This window comes from Triticum dicoccoides, chromosome 6A (genome assembly GCF_002162155.2).
Source record: "Triticum dicoccoides isolate Atlit2015 ecotype Zavitan chromosome 6A, WEW_v2.0, whole genome shotgun sequence".
Lineage (NCBI taxonomy): Eukaryota > Viridiplantae > Streptophyta > Magnoliopsida > Poales > Poaceae > Triticum > Triticum dicoccoides.
In genome coordinates this window covers 424405477-424417980 of record NC_041390.1, presented here as the reverse complement: position 1 = coordinate 424417980, position 12504 = coordinate 424405477, and the positions used below count along the sequence as shown (strand labels likewise).

At 48.9% G+C, this 12504-nt stretch overlaps 1 long non-coding RNA gene across 1 annotated transcript; it reads right to left on the bottom strand.

Annotated features, from left to right (window-relative positions):
- Nucleotides 1–5899: 5899 nt before the first annotated feature.
- Nucleotides 5900–7095, bottom strand: LOC119319251. Its single transcript, XR_005154399.1, has 2 exons — nt 6412–7095; nt 5900–6339 (listed from the first exon to the last, which is right to left on the bottom strand). It is a non-coding gene; the product is annotated as an uncharacterized LOC119319251 (long non-coding RNA).
- Nucleotides 7096–12504: the final 5409 nt, after the last annotated feature.

Sequence of the window (12504 nt, the reverse complement as noted above, 5' to 3'; positions counted from 1 at the left end):
CCGTTGGAGTATCAAACGAAGTCCAAATGATACGAAACTTGACAGACGGTCTACCGGTAGTAAACCAAGGCCGCTTGGCAAGTCCCGGTCCAATCTGGAAATGTTTAAACCCCACACACGAAAGAAAGCTAGAAATGACCACCGGAGGAGAACGAAGCGCCGGAATGCAAAACGGACAATGGGGAAAATGCTCGAATGCATGAGACGAACACGTATGCAAATGCAATGCACATGATGACATGATATGAGATGCATGACAACGACAACAACACACAGAGACAAAACCCGAACCCGAGGAAATAAATAAAACTTAACACCGGAAACGGCAAGAGTTGGAGTACAAATTTGGAAAGTTATATCCGGGGTGTTACAGCCTAGCAACCGTACACTCTGGTACGGCCAATGCACCAGGGGATTACGTACCCACAATATGGTGTGAAAAGTCTGAACACTTTCACAAGTGCGGCACCCCGAACTTATAGCATTATATGCATCAGCTCCGAATCATGTCTTTGGTCAAATGTTGGGTTTGCCCGGCTCCTATGTTTTGGTATCTTATGTTCCGCTCTATCGGCTAAGGTAGCGCTAGGAGAACTACTGCGATTGTGCCCCGATTCTGCCGGGCCGAGCACCTCAGTACAGAAAGCTAAAACTGACTGTCATGATAAGGCGAGAGACTGGTCGCTGTTCGGCGAGGTTTTTCGAGTCCCTAAAGACTTATGCCACTTAGGGCGAGGGGGCGGCTCCGTCCGGCTTACAGGCGTGTATCGCGCCCCGAATTCGGCCTTCCGAATACCAGGGGCTTCTCTGAAATTTAAAATTATAGAATTCTATGCCTAAGTGAGAGTGGTAAAGCATTATTAGTCCGGTTGCCTTGTTCGTTGTGCTGAGCACCTCCCTCGAAGGACCCAAACATGGGAACAAGAGTGCTCAGGTTTATCCCGAACACCCCGGCACTCGTGGCATGGGGGCAGAAGCCGAGGACTAGCCATCTCTCAGATTGGATAAACAACCAAACAGAAGGTAATATTTTAAATTCACACAAGCGTTTCATAGCGAATACGATACAGGTTTTCATACACACAGGACAAAACGAGCAAGTCTCATTCAAATATTACATTTTGCGAACACTCATCCGTGATAAGACGGGCGCCCGGCAGAACACCCTTGTAGTACATCTCGGGGTGGTGGTGCTCCTTGCCCTCCGGCGGCCCCTCCTTGATCAGCTTCACGGCGTCTAGCTTGACCCACTGCGTTTTTACACGGGCGAAGGCCCGGCGTGCACCTTCAACGCAGAAGGATCGCTTGACGACCTCTAGCCATGGGCAGGCATCCAAAAGCCGCCTCACCAGGCCAAAGAAGCTATTCGGAAGGGCATCGCCAGGCCACAACCGGACTATGAAGCCCTTCATGGCCTGATCGGCCGCCGTATGTAGCTCGGCCATCTGCTTCAGCTGGTCACTCGTCGGCACCGAATGTTCGGCCTCAGCATACTGAGACCAGAACAGCTTCTCCGTCAAGCTACCGTCCTCGGCCTGGTAAAATTGTGTGGCATCGGACACACTGCGGGGCAAATCTGCGAATGCTCCTGAAGAGGTCCGGATCCGGGTAAGTAATCGGTAATTTACTTTTACATGCTTGCTTTTCATATAGAAAGCCTTACCCGCCGCTATCTTCTTTATCACGTCGATCTCCTGAAGGGCCTTCTGGGCCTCGGCCTTGGCACTCTTCGCACTCTCACGGGCCGCGGCAAGCTCAGACTCTCTCGTCTTCAAGTCAAGCTCCAACGCCTCGTGCTTTGTCACGAGAGCCTGGAGCTCTTGCTGCACCTCGCCCACCCGAGCCTCGTGCCTCTCTCGCTCGGTGCGCTCCCGGGCCGCCTTTTCTTCGGCCTGGGACAGCGCTTGCTTCAGGGTCGCCACCTCGGTCGTGGCCCCTGGCAAACATACAATGATCCTGTCATTTAGCAATCGCGTCCTTTTTCCCATCTACAGATAGGGTATTACTTACCCTTGTTCTCCTCGAGCTGCCTCTTAGCAAGGCCGAGCTCTTTCTGGGACCCCTCGAGGGCCTCCTTCAGTACGGCGACCTACGCAGTTAGTGCGTGGACGCCAGCAGCGAAGCCTGCATATGCATATTGACATACTTATATTAGACTCCTGCGATATTATTTGATCCTCTGTTCGGCTTTTCTTTGTGAACATTGAACAAAGCATCAGGGGCTACTGTCTATGCGGTAATATTTCTACTACATTAAAAAACACTTACCTCGAAGCCTGTTAGAAGGCTAGTACAGGCTTCAGTCAATCTGCTCTTGGCGGACTGAACCTTCTGGATCACCGCACTCATGATAGTGCGGTGCTCCTCCTCGATGGAAGCGCTTCGAAGCGCTTCCAACATATTGTCCGGCGCCTCTGGATGGACAGAGGTCGCCGGCACAGGCATCTCACCCCCCTTAGAAGGGGACCGCCTACTCGAGCTCGGAACCATTGGAGGGTCCGGCGCGGTGTTCGGCTGAGGGCCGAACTCGGAGCTCTCGGGGACCCCGTCCCCTCGGCTCCCGGAGTCCGAAAGGTCGCCTCGAGGCGCCTCCGGGACTATCCCCCTCGATCCGGTGCCTCTTGAGACAGCACCTCGGCGTCGTCAGCTGGATGAGGGGAGGTGGCGGTCGGGACTGGATCACTATCCATGTCCGACGAGCCCAGGGAGCCGTCCGAGGATACCTCGATATTGGCTCGGGGCGGCCTGCACAATTGAGTTCGGCATTAGGGAAAGCAATGCGGCAAAGGAATCCTATGGGTTACTTTGGTATCCAAATACTTATGATCTCCCCTGGGGCTTGGCCCTGGGCAACCACTCGTCTTCACTTTCATCGGCGGCGGTAGAGCTGTCCAGAAGGAGCGTCCTTCTCTTCTTGGACCCTCTAGCCTCCCCAGTTGGGGCGGCCTTCCTTTTCTTGTCTCCCCCAGTCGGTGGGGGAGCCTCTTCTTCCTCTTCCTCGTCTTCGGGGGAAGAGTGCACCGCAAACTCATCGGACGGTGAGTCCGACGACGCCTGGCGTCGGGAACTCTTTCGAGCTCCCTTGGCCTTCTTGGTCTTCTCCGGCACCTTATAAGGGGCCGGAGTCAACATCTTCTCCAGAAGGGCGTCTACAAGGCCTTCGAGCAAGGGAGCCGGACAGTCGATTTGTCTGGCCATCTTCTACCAGTCCTGTTAACGGCACGGAAGTTTAGATCCCGCATAGAATCAATCTATATAGAAAACAAGTATCCTGTGAAAGGTAAAACAACTTACCACACTGGCATGGCGCTTCGCGCTGAATCCGCGATCCTCAGTAATGGGGGGAGGTACCGCGGCGCCCTTGAACAGCACCCTCCAGGCATCTTCATGAGTCGCGTCGAAGAGCTTGTTCAGAGTTCGGTGCTGCGCCAGATTGAACTCCCACAAGGTAAACTCCCGTTGTTGGCACGGGAGTATCCGACGGATGAGCATAACCTGGACTATGTTGAGAAGCTTGAGCTTCTTATCCACCATGTTCTGAATGCATGACTGGAGTCCGGTCATCTCTTTTGAATTACCCCAGGACAGGCCCTTCTCTTTCCAGGAGGTGAGCCGCATGGGGATGCCAGATCGGAACTCGGGGGCCGCTACCCATGTGGGGTCGCGCGGCTCGGTGATATAGAACCACCCCAATTGCCACCCCTTTATGGTGTCCATGAAGGTGCCCTCGAGCCATGTGATGTTGGGCATCTTGCCCACCATGGCGCCTCCGCACTCCGCCTGGCGGCCGCTCACTACCTTCGGCTTGACAATGAAGGTCTTCAGCCATAAGCCGAAGTGGGGCTTGATGTGGAGGAAGGCCTCACACACGACGATAAACGCCGAGATGTTGAGGATGAAGTTCGGGGCCAGATCGTGGAAATCCAGGCCATAATAAAACATGAGCCCCCGGACGAAGGGATGGAGAGGGAATCCCAGTCCGCGGAGGAAATGGGTGAGGAATACCACCCTCTCATGGGGCTCGGGGGTGGGGATGAGCTGTCCCTCATCTGGGATCCGGTGCGCGATATCGTCGGGCAGGTATCCGGCTCTCCTCAGTTTCTTGACGTCTCCCTCCGTGACGGAGGAGACCATCCACTTGCCCCCCACTCCGGACATGGTTGGAGAAGGTTGAGATGGAAGTGAGGACTTGGGCGCTAGAGCTCGAGTGTGCGGGAGCGGATGAGCAGAGGAGGAAGAAGGCGTGGATAGAAAGGTGAATCCTTATCCCTTTATATGGGCGGACAAAATTAAACATCCCCACTTGCCTGGTAAAACTCGCTTATCCCCAAAGCACCGCAATTGATGGCGCGATTGGGTTACCCACGCCCATATTGATGAGAATCCCGTAATAAGGGGACACGATCTCTGCTTTTACAAGACGCGTCGAAAAACTGCCTCGCGTTATGTGCGGGGCTGGTTAAAAGAAACGGTTCGAATAATCACCGGGCCATGACATGACTTCATGTTGCCAAAACAAGCTAGCGGATTAGATCTGCGAAAACATTATTCTCTCTACGGTGAAATGTGGAACTTATTTTGCAGGGTCGGACACTACCCTCATATTCAAATTCTTCTATGATGTATTCAGAGAAGGAACCCGCCTTGGAATGCCGAAGACAATTGCGTGCCGGACTCATCGTCATTGAAGCCTGGTTCAGGGGCTACCGTGGGAGTCCTGGATTAGGGGGTCTCCGGACAGCCGGACTATCTCCATTGGCCGGACTGTTAGACTATGAAGATACAAGATTGAAGACTTCGTCCCGTGTCCGGATGAGACTCTACTTGGCATGGAAGGCAAGCTAGGCAATACGTATATGGATATCTCCTCCTTTGTAACCAACCTTGTGTAACCCTAACCCTCTCCGGTGTCTATATAAACTGAAGGGTTTTAGTCCGTAGGACAACAATCACAACATACAATCATACCGTAGGCTAGCTTCTAGGGTTTAGCCTCTCTAATCTCGTGGTAGATCTACTCTTGTAACACCCATATCATCAATATTAATCAAGCAGGATGTAGGGTTTTACCTCCATCAAGAGGGCCCGAACCTGGGTAAAACTTCGTGTCCCTTGCCTCCGGTTACCATCCGGCCTAGACGTAAAGTTCGGGACCCCCTACCCGAGATCCGCCGGTTTTGACACCGATAGTCATCTTGCCTGAGATCCCGCAAGGAAGAAGAACGAGTCCATGAAGAAGACAAACGAATGTAGCCAACGTATCCTCACAAACGCAACGTTACCGGATTACCGAGAAGAAGTATACCGGAAAGAAAGCAAACAACATATTAAACAAGCATCACATAAGCATGGCACGATGCGCAAACAAGTATGATGCATGTCCGGTTTAATGAGGCATGGCATGGCAAAATGCACAAACAACCCTACAAATTAAGTGGAGCTCAATATGCAACTCTGTTGCATATTGATGAAACACCACGTGACTTATTTAGTTCGATCTTGTTTATGTACCCAACAATATTAAATATTGTTAAACATGGCAAGAGGGTGAAGCAAAAGAAAACTACCTATCTAGGCAAGTTTAAATGAGGCCGGAACAACAAGCAACAAGTCCGGAAAAATCCTCATGTGCATATTTTGGTTATGGTACTATTCTGCCCTAAACACAATTTTAGAGTTGTTAAACATGCAAAGTAAAGCCACCATGGTAAACTAGGCATTTTTCTACCCCATTTACATATAAAGTTATTACAAACCGAGTTACGGTTATTTAGTTACGAACCAAAGTATTTTAGCATGGCATAGGATCAAATTAATGCAAACAACAGGTTTAAACATTTCAAACATGGATAAAAATGACATATTATGAAACTAGACAAGATTCTAAACAAGTTTCATATATAAAACATTTTAATCCGGTGGACGGATGATGAGTTATTAAATGCACGAACATGGAGGGTTTTTCTGCAAATCTGTAAAACACTGGATAAAAGCTAAATTCGTCCCGAGAGAAAAAAATACTACATGGGCCGAATCCTGTTGGCTCAACGGGAAGAGGGGATCTGGAGGGCGTCTCACATTGGCCTTGAGGCCAGATCCGGCTCGCGCTACGGAATTGGGCCGGGGCGAACTGGGCCTTGGGCAGGTGGTCAACAGCAGCAGAAGGCCGGCTCGGGCAGTCGAGGTCAACGAAGCAGGAGCGTTGCACTCATCTCATTCGTGAAGCAGGGGACGGCGCTGCGGCTCCAGAGAAGCAGGACACCGGCGGACGGCGGGGAAGGGGCGGATCCGGCAGGTGGGGCGATAAGGCGGCGAGGTACGGCACTCCGGCGGCGGTGCCTGTCCAAGGGCAGAGAGAGGGTCAGGGAGAGAGAGACAGGCGAGGAAGAGGAGCGACGGGGAGTGGTTGACCTGGCGGGGGGATTGGCAAGGCTCGTCGGCGGTGAGAGCTTTGGTGGCCGGGGCTACGAACTGGAGGAGGTACTCGGGCGGCTCGACGGCTCGGCGAGCGATGCGTGCAACAAGGAGGAGGGAGCTCGTGCTCCTGCATCCAAGAACGAGGCGCGGTCGGGGACTCCGGTGCGAAATCCATGGAGGCCGGCACATCATGTTCTCCCTGTGAGAGAAAACAGAGAGGTGGAGGGAGTGAGAGGGAGAAGAACCAGAGGAGGAAGGGAAGGAAGAGGTGGCGCGACGGGGCCGGCCTGAGGACGGGGTCGCCGGCTGGCAGGTTCGCCGGGGCGGCGCGGTGTTCGAGGAGCTCGGCCCCGGGAGCGCTCAAGCGCGGCTGTGCTGGTTCGGTCCTTTGCTGCCCTGGAAGGAGGCTCGGGCGAGGAGGACGAGCACGAGGTGCTCAGGAGCTTGGGCTTGGGAGCGCCGACTGATTGGTGGCTCGGCTGCGAGGGGATCCAGGGGAGCGGGGCCCGGTGCCCGAGCGGCTGCTGTGAAGCAAAACGGGGAGGCTGTCGGCGTGGTGGTTTGCAGGGGCTGGTTGGATGGCTGGATCGAGGAGGAGCGGTGGCAGCTGCGATCTGGTTGGGCGGAGAAGGATCGGGAGGGATCCCGATGTGGAAGAGGACTGGAGGCGGCGGCTGGGAGGATGTGACAGGGCTTCTAAATTCTAGGGTTAGACAGGTTTATATAGTAGGGGATTAAATGTTAGACTATTTGATCCCTCCGATAAAATCGGATGGTCCGAGATAAAAAGGTTAGGAAGCCACAATAAGAAAACGGTGACGTTTTGTAGACGTTTGGGGATGATCCGGACACAACGGTGGCGATAGTCCGGGTCGGGTTCGGGACCACTTTCGGACGCGCGCGAGGGGGGCTGCGGGCTGACGAGAGAGGTTAGGTTGGACCTGGCGATAGGTAGTGAGTTGTATAGACGGTCTCGAGCTGAGAGAAGAGAAGAGAGGGAGGCCCGGCGATTGTTTTCGGAGACCGAAAACGTCCGACGTGTGCCCGGCTATAATGCCGCTATAGTTTAACGGTTGGGCTATCAAACGAACTCCGAATGCGATGAAACTTGACATGCGGTCTATCTACACTATAAAAACACCGCATGCCAACTTTCAAACCATTCTGAGAACATTTTTCCGGCCACTCATAAAATAATATTTCGGACGTGCCGCGGGCGCGTGCAAGTGTGTCTGGGCTCAGAACGGACAACGGAAGAAACTGGGAGACCCGGACGGATGCAAGTTTTGAAAACATGATGATGCAATGCGGATGATGACATGGCAAGAATGCAACACGCAAGCAAATGACAAGGCAACAACAGCGAATAACTGGAGGACACCTGGCACATCGGTCTCGGGGCATCACAGGTTCCCCCCTCCATAGATTTCCACCTCGGTCATATCGTTGTAGAGCTTAGGCGAAGACCTGCGTCAGTAACTTCAACATCACCGTCATCACGCCGTCGTGCTGATGAAACTCTCGCTCGACCTCAGCTGAATCTAGAGTTCGTGGGGCGTCACCGAGCTGACCGTGTGTAGATCCCGGAGGTGCCGTACCTTCGATGCTAGGACCGGTCGGATCGTGAAGACGAACGACTACATCAACCGCGTTGTCATAACGCTTCCGCTTATGGTCTACGATGGTACATGGACATCACTCTCCCCTCTCATTGATATGCATCATCTAGATGGATCTTGCATGTGCGTAGGAATTTTTTTTGAAATTACTGTGTTCCCCAACATGGGTACCACAACCACTTGACTCAACTGGGAGTTAATTTTCCTGATGATAGTGTCACTGACAGAGTTCTTCAATCACTGCCACCAAGCTACAAAAACTTCGTGATGAACTATAATATGCAAGGGATGGATAAGACAATTCCCGAGCTCTTTGCAATGCTAAAGGCTGTGGAGGTAGAAATCAAGAAGGAGCATCAAGTGTTGATGGTCAATAAGACCACTAGTTCTAAGAAGAAGGGCAAAGGGAATAAGGGGAACTTCAAGAAGAACGACAAGCAAGTTGCTGCTCAAGTGAAGGATCCCAAGTTTGGACCTAAGCCTGGGACTGAGTGCTTCTACTGCAAAGGGATTGGTCACTGGAAGCGGAACTGCCCCAAGTATTTGGCGGATAAGAAGGATGGCAAAGTGAAAGGTATATTTGATATACATGTTATTGATGTGTACCTTACTAATGCTTGTAGTAGTGCCTAGGTATTTGATACTGGTTCTATTGCTCATATTTGCAACTCGAAATAGGAGCTACAGATTAAACGAAGATTGGCTAAGGACGAGGTGACGATCCGCGTGGGAAATGGTTCCGAAGTCGATGTGATCGCCGTCGGCACGCTACCTCTACATCTACCTTTGGGATTAGTATTAGACCTGAATAATTGTTATTTGGTGCCAGCGTTAAGCATGAACATTATATCCGGATCTTGTTTGATGCGAGACGGTTATTCATTTAAATCAAAGAATAATTGTTGTTCTATTTATATGAGTAATATCTTTTATGGTCATGCACCCTTGATGAGTGGTCTATTTTTATTGAATCTCGATAGTAGTGATACACATATTCATAGTATTGAAGCCAAAATATATAAGTTTAATAATGATAGTGCAACTTATTTGTGGCACTACTTTTTAGGTCATATTGGTGTAAAGCGCATGAAGAAACTCCATGCTAATGGGCTTTTGGAATCGCTTGATTATGAATCACTTGATGCTTGCGAACCATGCCTCATGGGCAAGATGACTAAGACTCTGTTCTCCGGAACAATGGAGCAAGCAACAGACTTGTTGGAAATAATACATACTGATGTATGTGGTCCGGTGAGTGTTGATGCTCGCGGCGGGTATCGTTATTTTCTGACCTTCACAGATTATTTGAGCAGATATGGGTATATCTACTTGATGAAACATAAGTCTGAAACATTTGAAAAGTTCAAAGAATTTCAGAGTGAAGTGGAAAATCATCGTAACAAGAAAATTAAGTTTCTACGATCTGATCGTGGAGGTGAATATTTGAGTTATGAGTTTGGTCTTCATTTGAAACAATGCGAAATAGTTTCGCAACTCACGCCACCTGGAACACCACATCGTAATGGTGTGTCCGAACGTCGTAACCGCACTCTAATATATATGGTGCGATCTATGATGTCTCTTACTGATTTACCGCTATCGTTTTGAGGTTATGCTTTAGAGATGGTTGCATTCACGTTAAATAAGGCACCATCGAAATTCGTTGAGACGACACCATATGAACTGTGGTTTGGCAAGAAACCCAAGTTGTCGTTTCCTAAAGTTTGGGGCTGCGATGCGTATGTGAAAAAGCTTCAACCTGATAAGCTCGAACCCAAACCAGAGAAATGTATCTTCATAGGATACCCAAAGGAGACTGTTGGGTACACCTTCTATCACAGATCCGAAGGCAAGATATTCATTGCTAAGAATGGATCCTTTCTAGAGAAGTAGTTTCTCTCGAAAGAAGTGAGTGGGAGTTGATACGTCCATTTTGCATCATGCTTTTATATCGATATTTATTGAATTATGGGCTGTTATCACACATTATGTCACAGTAATTATGCCTTTTCTCTCTTATTTTACAAAGTTTACATGAAGAGGGGGAATGCCGGCAGCTGGAATTCTGGGCTGGAAAAGGAGCAAATATTAGAGACCTATTATGCACATCTCCAAAAATGCTGAAACTCCATGGTAATTATTTTCAGAATATATATAAAATATTGGGCGAAAGAAGTACCAGAGGGGGGCCACACACACCGTCCATGAGGGTGGGGGGCGCGCCCTACCCCCTGGGCGCGCCCCCTGCCTCGTGGGCCCCCTGGTTGACCTTTGATGACCATCTTTGGCTATATGGAGTCTTTCGCCAAGGACAAAAAATCATAATCTAGCTCACGGGGCGAAACTCCGCCGCCACGAGGCGGAACCTTGGCGGAACCAATCTAGGGCTCCGGCGGAGCTGTTCTGCCGGGGAAACTTCCCTTCGGTAGGGGGAAATCATCACCATTGTCATCACCAACGATCCTCTCATCGGGAGGGGGTCAATCTCCATCAACATCTTCACCAGCACCATCTCATCTCAAACCCTAGTTCATCTCTTGTATCCAATCTTTGTACCCAAACCACAGATTGGTACTGTGGGTTGCTAGTAGTGTTGATTACTCCTTGTAGTTGATGCTAGTTGGTTTACTTGGTGGAAGATCATATGTTCAGATCCATTATGCATATTAATACCCCTCTGATTATGAACATGAATATGCTTTGTGAGTAGTTACATTTGTTCCTGAGGACATGGGAGAAGTTTTGCTATAAGTAGTCATGTGAATTTGGTATTCGTTCGATATTTTGATGAGATGTATGTTGTCATCCCTCTAGTGGTTTCATGTGAACGTCGACTACATGACACTTCACCATTGTTTGGGACTAGAGGGAGGCATTGGGAAGTAATAAGTAGATGATGGGTTGCTAGAGTGACAGAAGCTTAAACCCTAGTTTATGCGTTGCTTCGTAAGGGGCTGATTTGGATCCATATGTTTCATGCTATGGTTAGGTTTACCTTAATACTTCTATTGTAGTTGCGGATGCTTGCAATAGGGGTTAATCATAAGTGAGATGCTTGTCCAAGTAAGGGCAGTACCCAAGCACCGGTCCACCCACGTATCAAATTATCAAAGTACCAAACGCGAATCATATGATCGTGATGAAAACTAGCTTGACGATAATTCTCATGTGTCCTCAGGAGTGCTTTCCTTTATATAAAAGTTTGTACAGGCTTGTCCTTTGCTACAAAAAGGATTGGGCCCTCTTGCTGCACCTTATTTACTTTTATTACTTGTTACCTGTTACAAATTACCTTATCACAAAACTATTTGTTATCGATAATTTCGGTGCTTGCAGAGAATACCTTGCTGAAAACCGCTTATCATTTCCTTCTGCTCCTCGTTGGGTTCGACACTCTTACTTATCGAAAAGGCTATGATAGATCCCCTACACTTGTGGGTCATCAAGACTCTTTTCTGGCACCGTTGCCGGGGAGTGAAGCGCCTTTGGTAGGTGGAATTTGGTAAGGAGAAATTTATATAGTGTGCTAAAATTTACTGTCACTTGTTACTATGGAACATAATCCATTGAGGGGCTTGTGCGGGGTATCTTCATCCCGACTAGTAGAGCAAAGAGTTTCTCCTCAACCTATTGAACCTACTGAAAATGTTTACTTTGAAATCCCTTCGGGTATGATAGAGAAACTGCTAGCTAATCCTTTCAGAGGTGACAGAACATTACATCCCAATTTGCACCTAATCTATGTGGATGAAGTTTGTGGATTATTTAAGCTTGCAGGTATGCCCGAGGATGTTATCAAGAAGAAGTTCTTCCCTTTATCTTTGAAGGGAGATGCATTGACATGGTTTAGGCTATGTGATGATATTGGATCATGGAACTACCAACGATTGAAATTGGAATTTCATCAGAAGTTTTATCCTATGCATCTTGTTCATCGTGATCGTAATTATATATATATAATTTTTGGCCTCGCGAAGGAGAAAGCATCGCTCAAGCTTGGGGGGGGGGCTTAAGTTAATGTTATATTCATGCCCCAATCATGAGCTCTAAAAAATGATTATTCAAAAAATTTATGCTTGGCTTTCTCTTGGCAATCGCTCCATGCTCAATACTTCTTGTACTGGATCTTTTATGATGAAGACTATTGAATTCAAATGGGATTTATTGGAGAGAACTACACGCAACTTTGAAGATTGGGATCTCGAAAAGGTAAGGAGTCAGGTATAACACCTAAGTTTGATTGTGTTAAATCTTTTATGGATACCGATGTTTTCCATGAATTTAGCACTAAATATGGACTTGACTCTGAGATAGTAGCTTCTTTCTGTGAATCCTTTGCTACTCATGTTGATCTCCCTAAGGAGAAGTGGTTTAAATATAATCCTCCCATTGAAGTAAAAGTAGTTGCACCTATTAAAGTTGAAGAAAAGACTATCACTTATAATGATCCTGTAGTTCCCACTGCTTA